This window comes from Octopus sinensis, linkage group LG20, assembly GCF_006345805.1.
Source record: "Octopus sinensis linkage group LG20, ASM634580v1, whole genome shotgun sequence".
NCBI lineage: Eukaryota > Metazoa > Mollusca > Cephalopoda > Octopoda > Octopodidae > Octopus > Octopus sinensis.
The window spans coordinates 15,643,279-15,652,328 of NC_043016.1; the positions used below are offsets into that span (position 1 = coordinate 15,643,279).

The 9,050-nt window shown below is 40.2% G+C and overlaps 1 long non-coding RNA gene across 1 annotated transcript; it reads left to right on the plus strand.

Moving 5' to 3' along the window:
- Positions 1-739: 739 nt before the first annotated feature.
- LOC118767295 lies at positions 740-8,534 on the plus strand. Its single transcript, XR_005003201.1, has 3 exons — positions 740-750; positions 1,436-1,440; positions 8,355-8,534. It is a non-coding gene; the product is annotated as an uncharacterized LOC118767295 (long non-coding RNA).
- The last annotated feature ends 516 nt before the right edge of the window (positions 8,535-9,050 follow it).

Genomic DNA, 9,050 nt, shown 5'->3' on the forward strand with positions numbered 1-9,050 from the left:
TATTAAAGTTTTTCTAGTTTGATGCCCATAATTTAAGGGTTAGCCCAGTTTGAGCATAAGAAATTATGCTAAGCATATATATATATATATATATATGCTGGTATGGTCATATGATGCATATGGACAAAGAGAGCTGTGTAAAGAAGTGCTAATCTTTAACTGTGGAAGGAAGCTGTGAAAGAGGTAGACCCAGGAAGACATGCCTAGTCTGCTAAGAAATGTGCAATCTAGCATTGTAAGATGACACCCTTTCAGTTGGTCAATTCTGGACGTTTTTTTCGTCAATTGCCTCCTTTAATCAGTCTGATTGGGAACAATAACAGTTTGAATTTAACGTCTGATTTTGTGAAGTAGCTCATAATACACAATACTGTTCCAATCCCACCAGATACAGGGCATCACTTTTTGGGGATACAGACCAGCTTTTGGAGAGATTGAAGGTGGCTCATCTCGTTCTCCCCAGGATGTTTTTCATTTCATGTTGTAAATAATTTATTTCTCATCACACGTGATTATTCTTTTCAAAAATGGATCTTTTTTGTTTCATCTGAGCTGAGAATTGCAGATGGAAATATGCTCTATTGAGTTTCTTTCTCTTAAGTTACGAAGTACCCAAACATCATAGCAATTCACATAGTCAAGGGTTTTTAAATGCTTTATAACGTGTGGGTATGTGTGTATGCATGAGGTTGTTTGGGGGTTTGTGTCTGTGGAGTAAATGTAAGTTACTCTCTATGTGTGAACATGTGTGTACTTGTATGTGCATGTGTGTGTGTGCGTGTGTGTCCATGTTATGTATAATTGTGTGTGTGGGTACAGGACGTCACCAACTGTGTAAACAATATGAAATACATATATGAATGAGTTAAATACATAAACAAGAAAAAAATGGAAAACAGGACAAGTAAACACAGAGAAACAACCATTCATCAGTTGTTGGCTGTCTATCTATTCCTCATTTCGAGCATTCAATGTTGCCTGTATCCTATGAGCATAATATGCTTGCATGTGTATGCCCAGGGTTAACATAGGTAATTTATACCGACAGTAAAAATGTATATTCTTATTCCTAAGATGGTTATTCCAACTGCTAACTCTACTAACCTTTTATATATATATATATATATATATATATACTCTTTTATTTTTTTACTTGTTTCAGTCATTTGAATGCGGCTATGCTGGAGCACTGCCTTAAATGAACAACTCGACCTCAGGACTTATTCTTTGTAAGTCTAGTACTTATTCTATTGGTGTCTTTTGTTGAATTGCTAAGTTACAGGGATGTAAACACACCAACATCAGTTGTCAAGCGATAGTGAGAGGACAAACACAGACACACAAATATATACACATACATATATATATATATATGACAAGCTTCTTTCAGTTTCCATCTACCAAATCCATTCACAAGGCTTTGGCCAGCCCAAAGCTATAGTAGAAGACATTTGCCCAAGGTGCCATGTAGTGGGACAGAACCTGAGAATCATGTAGTTGAGAAGCAAGTCACTTACAACACAGCCACACCTGTATGTGTATATATATATCATCATCATCATCATCATCCTCAACATCATTATCATCATCATTCAACGTCCATCTTCCATGCATGCTTGGGTGTGACGGTTGACAGGAGCCGGCCAGGTGGAAAAACTAGCCTAGGCTACTGTGTCTGTTTTGACAGGGATTTAACGAATGGTTGCCCTTCCTAACACCAACCTCTCTGCAGAGTGGACTCTGTGCTTTTTACGTGACACTAGCAGAGGCGATGTTAGTTTTGGCAAAATTTTTACAGCTAGATGCCCTTCCAGATGCCGACCACATTACAGTGTGGACTGGATGCTTTTAACACGGCACCAGCACTGACAGGGTAACCAAGTAATTCACAAGACAAGGAATTATGAGAGGGGCAGGGCATTTGAGGAAGGGAACTTGTGTCAGAGGATGAAAGGTTAGAGTGTGACAGAGAGACAGAAGCAGGTGTCTTGCCACAACAGAAGGGTCATGAGGGGAGGTGATCCAGTATCAAATGATGAATGGTTAGAGTGTAACAGGGAAATAGAGAGGCAGAAGCAGTCTTGCTATAGGGGAGATACATGGTTACCCATTGAGATAATGAGAGAGATCAGAAACAAGTGTGCAGATTTAAAGGTGATACTTGGTTACCTAGTCAGAGGAAAAACAAGAGAAGGAGAGAGACAGAGAGAGTAGGAAAGAGCAAAGGTGAAAGAGAGATGGTGCAGTGCCAAGGTATACTCACAAGTAACAAGAATATGAGTGTGGAACCTGGTCAGAAAAATAGGGTGTGAGGAACAGTGATACAGTGAGCAGGGCAGTGAGAGCAAGAAAAGGGATTGGAAAACAATCGTGATTTATGCAAAGGGAACGTGAGGAAGAGAAAGATGCAGTTAGAAGAGGAGTTGTAGTTTGATTTCTTTGGGTAGGGTGGGTGGAACACAACTCATCTAGCACTCAGCTTCATGGACAGGTCTTCTCTAAAACATCTCGGTCCACTATCATTTCCTCCATGAGCCCCTACATTCTAAGATCCGTCCTCACCACTTCATCCCTTGCCTTCCTGGGTCTTCCTCTTCCACAGGTGCCATCCACTTTCAGTGACCAGCACTTCTGTATACAGCCGTCTTCATCACATGTCCATCCAACACATTCTCCTCTCCTGCAGACCCCATTTAATCCTTCTTATGCCTAACTTTTCTCTCAACACAGTTGTACTCTGTTAGACATGCACAGTGATGTTGCAAATCCAACGGAGCATACTACCTTCATTGCTCTCCAGCCTACGCATGTCCTCCGCAGTCAGAGCCCATGTCTCACACAAGCATCATACAATCTACCTTATACTCTGAGAGAGAGAGAGAGTCCTTTTGTTGCCAACAGAGGTAGTAGTTCTCTGAACTTCCTCCATCCTATTCTTCTTCTAGAAACAATACTTTCAGAGCATCCACCACCTTGGCTAATTTATCCACCTAAATAGCAGAAACTGTCTACTACCTCAAGAGAACCTCTTGGGCATTTGAGTGAGTTTAAGTCCCTCATGCTCTTAGTCCTTACTGTTCTTGCACATGTGCCACACACGAAAGCAACCTTATCTTCCCATAATTCCACTGCATCTTTTATGCGTCAATAGCTTACACTTGGCCACTCCTTTCCTACATATTGAACAGAGCCATTTGCCAGCCAGAATGAAAGCCTTATCTCCTTTCTTGCTAAGAGCAACTTTAGTCTTAGCTTAGTTAACTTTAAGGCCCTTTGGTTCCAGGTTTTGCTCCCAAACCCGAAACTTCTTTTCCAATTCTGCTTCAGATTCTGCAATAAGAGCAAGATCATCAGCATATAATTGTTCCCATGGCCATCCAGTTTAGAACTCATCTGTTATGGCCTGGAGAACTATGATGAATAAGAGTGGACTAAGAACTGATCCCTGGCGTACTCCAACTTGTACGTTAAATTCATCCTGTATTCAAGGCCAACTCTCACCTTACTGACAGCATCACTGTACATGGCTTGAACTACTCTAACCAAATAAGAGAGCGGGGAACCTTGTCGAAAGCTTTCTCCAGATTGACAATGGCTTACTTTTGGTGAAGTGCTTTCCTTGCTACTGTCTCACTATGAAGATGGTATCTGTGGTACTTCTTCCAGGAACAAAACCAAACTGCATCTCATCCAGTTTAATTCTATCCCTAATTAGTTGAGATATAACTCTCTCTGTTATTTTCTTGACTTTGTCTAGCAGTTTGATACCTCTGTGGTTGTTCCTATCTAAAGCATTACCTTTACCCTTGTAGCAGCTGACTATAATACTGCTACACCAGTCTTTGGAGATGACGCCTTCCTGAATAACCTGATTAACTATACAGGTGACTAGGTTGTATCACACATCACCTGATATTTCAATCATCTCAGTAGTGATACCCAATGGTCCAGGGGTTAAATATATATATATACATACATATATACATATATATATATATATTATATATATATATATATATATATATTATATATATATATATATATATATATATGAATATGTATATATATATATATGAATATGTATATATATAATCGACACTCTCCCATCGTTAGATGATATATAAGGGTTCAACAATTTCTTCCTGAATGACCATACAGATAATTCGTTTATAGTGATCAAATATTTTGTAGACGTAAGCTCACCCATTCCATCAAATCGACATTACCTGTACAGGTACAACTGGGCATCATATGTCAGTAGTCGAAATGATCACAGAGCTAGACAAAATGGGAATTGAACCCACAATCTCACAATCGTAAGTACAACACCACTAAGCCATGCCCCTTCACACACACATGCAAACTCTCCTTGCAAATACCTGTTGAGGCAAGTGAAATCGAAATCAAATTCAATGACTGGCATCCGTGCTAGTGGCGCGCTTAGAGTACCATATGAATGTGATCATTGCCAGAGCAGCAAGCAGGCATCCATGCCAGTGGAACATAAAAAACACCATTCAAGCGTGATTGTTAACTGCATCGCCTTACTGGCACTTGTGCTGGTGGCACGTGAAAAAACATTCGAGCAAGGTCGTTGCCAGTGCCGCTGGACTGGCTCCTGTGCAGGTGGCACATAAAAGCACCAACTACCCTCTCGGAGTAGTTGGCGTTAGGAAGGGCATCCAGCCATAGAAACTCTGCCAGATAGGATTGGAGTCTGGTGCAGCCATCTAGTCCGCGGATGTTAAACGATGATGATGATGATGATGATATATATATATATCTATGAAGTCTGATCAATAAGTATCCAGACTGTTGCCTATAGTAATGAAGCTAAAACATGCAGAGTAAAGCTACATGGCACAGATTAACCTTAAACTCTGCTGTGCATGCGAATTAAGTTTTAACATTCTTGCTCACTTCTACTGTTTAAAGCAGGGCTTGGAAGGAAGGTGTGTAGCATGTGATCATCACATTGACCATGACAGAGAAAGTTGTCATGGTGATACCTGCTCAGAGGCCTATGCAAGGTTACAGAAAGTGTATGGAGAGGTGTGTATGAGCTGCATACAAATGTATGAGTGGTTCAGATGTTTCCAAGATGGCCAAAAAAATGTTGATAGTGACGAACATTTTGGGAGACCCACAGCCAGCAGAACTGAGAACGACATCACACATGTGCATCCAGCTGTGAGGGGAAATTGACAAATCACCATCCATAAACTATCAGAGGATGTGCAGATTAGTTACGGTTCAGTTCAGTCCATTATCACTGAAGATTTGGGTAAGAGACATATGTCTGCTAAGTTTGTGCCAAAACTACTTTTTGCTGACCAAAAAGACACTTGGGTTCCAGTTGCACAAGATCTCCTTGATTGTGTCAAGAATGATGGAAAGTTTTTGAAAACTTTGTGTAGGCCTCTGAGCAGGTATCGCCAAGCTTTTGGCAAAATTCGATGGAGATTCTCTGCTCAACTTTCTCTGCCATGGTCAATGTGTCCATCACACACTACACACCTTCCTTCCAAGCACTGCTTAAACAACAGAAGTGATCTAGAACATTAAAACCTAGTGTGCATGCACAGCAGAGTTCGAGGTCAATCTGTGCCAAGCAGCTTGACTCTCTGTGCTGTGCTTTAGCATCATTATTATAGCAACTCTCCAGATACTTACTGATCAGACCACATACGTGTGTGTGTGTGTGTGTGTAAATATATTTTGTTATTATTTATTCACCATTACACATGTTTAATTTGCTAATAGGAGTTACAAAATTGTATATGTAAGAGAATCATGTAAGATATCTCCTATTGGAAATTTTTTGGAAAGAGAATCAAATAACACAAAATTTACTTTTGGATGAAGCGTTTATTTATAGTAAGTAACCAGGAGATATATAGATAATTGGCAGGGAAAATAAAGAGCAAGTCTCCCCTTGTGTGTCTGTGTGTACATAACTGAGTTCAAATTTAGCCTTCATTGTGATCTATGTGTGCCTTGACTGTAAACAAAAGCCACATCATTATATAGATGGTGTCATTTGCAATTTTCCATGAAAGCATGCCTGGGTGGTTCCTTGTTCTAGACATAGGTGGGGAGAGGGATTATTACCTTGCTTGGCAACAGGTGGCGGATGTTGACAGGAAATGCAGCTAGCAGTAGAAAAACCATACCTCAACATAATATCATCTGCCCCAAGCAGGCAATGGTGGTGGTGGTGGTGGCAGTGGCAGTAGTGGTGGTGGTGGTGACGATGATGATGATTATGATAAGGAGGAGGAGGAATGATGATGATGGCAATGACAATGACGATGACAACACCGACAATATCTGGTGCAGGCATGGCAAAAGTATGGGCCTAGGTATGTAGTTAAAATGTTTGCTTCTTCCCAACCATGTGGTTTTGGGTTCAGTCCCACTGCCTGGCACCATTGGCGTGTGCCATCAACAACTTTCTTGATCCACTCATAAGCCTTTGGCTTGTGAATGGATTTGGTAAATGGCAGTTGAAAAGAATTGCTCCCACATACACATCCCTGCCAACTTCATTCGCCCAGCCCCACTTCTCATTTCTCTCTCTTGTCCCTTCATCATTTGTATGTCTTATCCTGCTGCTTATCACACTCTCTTTACTATCAGTCATCATATCCTTTCACCTGACCCACTTCAACTGACATTCATCACACACCCCACCCCTGCCACTGCACCACTTTTGTTCACCATTCACCCCTACTACCTCTAGCCATCTCTCTCTCCTTCCCCTGCATTTTTGTCTGTCTCTTGTCAAAGCTTGTTCTCCTGCATTCATCACTTCACCTCGTTATGGCTTAACAGCCCTTACCGTTTGTTCTAACCATCCTGTTTTTGTTACCATACTGAAGTTCTGTAAATGTTTTATAATATTCGTACAAAACATTTCTCTACTATTATTATCTCTATTACTTTCTGTATATAGATGCACTAAATAAATTTTCAAAATTATGTTATGCAATATTTAGACACCTTTCAACAAGTTTTATCGTAAGGAAAATGGGCATTATGATAGATGCCATTATGTACAAATTCTGTTTCAACTGAAAGGCTATGGTCATGCTGGGGCACTGCCAGTGTAATCACCTTTTTAATGGCCATTCTTATGTAATTGGCTTTTGGTGAAGGTGGGATTTCAATATTGCTGCCCTGTTTTGAGTTTCTTGCTATGATGTAGGTTCATCTGGAAATTTTGACAGCAGGTCCCAGATTTTTTCTTGAAAACCTCTGCCCCTACTCAATATAGCTCTCTCATGTTTTGGCAATATATCAAATAGCTGTAGGCCTTTGAATCATAAACTATTGCAGTATGTGATCCTCACTCTAAACAGAATGGGTGGAACTTTTGGAACAGTGCAGTGATATCCTGTTCAGGTGCTTGTATAACTCTTGATGCCTCCTACACATAGTTTTTCTCTCATCACATTCATACTTTGTCATACATGCACAATGATGTTGCACATCCAGCAGAGCATTCTTGCTTTCTAATTTTCCCATGTCCTCTGCATTCACAGCCTCACATTTTCACTACCATGTAGCATTGCTGTTCTACTACAGCTTCAGCTATAGGAACAAGGTCAGTAACAGAAGAGTTCCTATGAGCAGCCAGTCTTAAATTCCTTTGTTATGGCCTAGAAGACTATGATAAATAGGAGGGGACTGATAACTGAACCCTGATGAACTCTCTGCACACTAAATTCATTGCTGTACTCACTATCAATTCTCACTTTGCTGACACAGTATCCCTGTACATGGTTTAGACATCACTCAGTAACTATTGATTCAATAGTAACTACCAGTAACGCAAAGGTTTTCTCCTGGTCAACAAATGCTAGCTACAGTGGTTTACTGTTTATTAAATACCTCTACAGTTGCTAGACTATAATGTGAGCATCTCCTTGGTATGAAACTAAACTGCATTTCATCTAGGTTAACTATTTTTTAAAAATTAACTGGGCTATGACTCTTTTGGTCACTTTCACAACCTAGCCCAGTAATTCAATACCTCTGTAATTACTTCTCTCTAAGGCATCTCCTTTACCCTTGTAACAAGTGTGTGAGTGTGTGTGTGGATGCGTGTGCACATGCATGCATGTATGCATGCCACAGAACCTTCCAAAACTAGGCACCATCAATTAAGTATTATCCTAGTCAAATAAGATTATCCCTGAAAGCAATGAAGCAAGATCAGTATATGTAATCACCATAAACATGATCACAACCTCACCAGAATGAAGGACAACTCAGAATAACAAGACCTATAGATATAATAGGCTCACAATCATACATTCCCATCATCAGCTACCAAACAGATATCACTATAGTGTACGTATATACATATACAAATATATATACATATGTATACACTAGCCGGTGTACCTGGTAATTCCCGGGGGTAAAGATGCTCCATTGAAATGCCTTATTACTCTGATATAAGAAAGCAATTTCGTTATAACTGCCACAAAAGGTGTATTTTCCATCACAAAAATATACAAAAACTGTCAACTGGAGGAGGGAGAGGTTGTTGGAGGTTGGCGAGAGAGGGTTGTCTGAGGGAGAGGCATCTTTGTTCCAAATTTCAGTCTTGCAAGGCTTCGTGATACACAGTATTTTTGGTTTTACCGTTGGGTGCATAGATGAGTAAATTTTCTGGATTTCCAACTCTAGAGCATCCAAAATAGAGTTGTCCATGAGAAAAAGCAGCGCCTGCAAAATTAAGGCCTACCACTACTAATGTCTGACCCTGTGCTTTGTTGATGCTCATTGCAAAGCTTAATCTCAGTGGGAATTGTAACCTTTTGAAATCAATCAGCTGGTGTGGTGGTCTTCCTCACAGTACTTCATGGTAGACAATATTTTGTGTCTATGTCACACCACGTTTTTGTCCTTGTCTGTTATCCCAATTGAGTGTCATAACTCTTACTTTGATATCGTTCATAGCTCCTGCTCTTGAAAATGCAACATAATTGACCATGAGAAAATACCAGTTGAGGCAAATGTATTCCAACTTTTTTCAAATG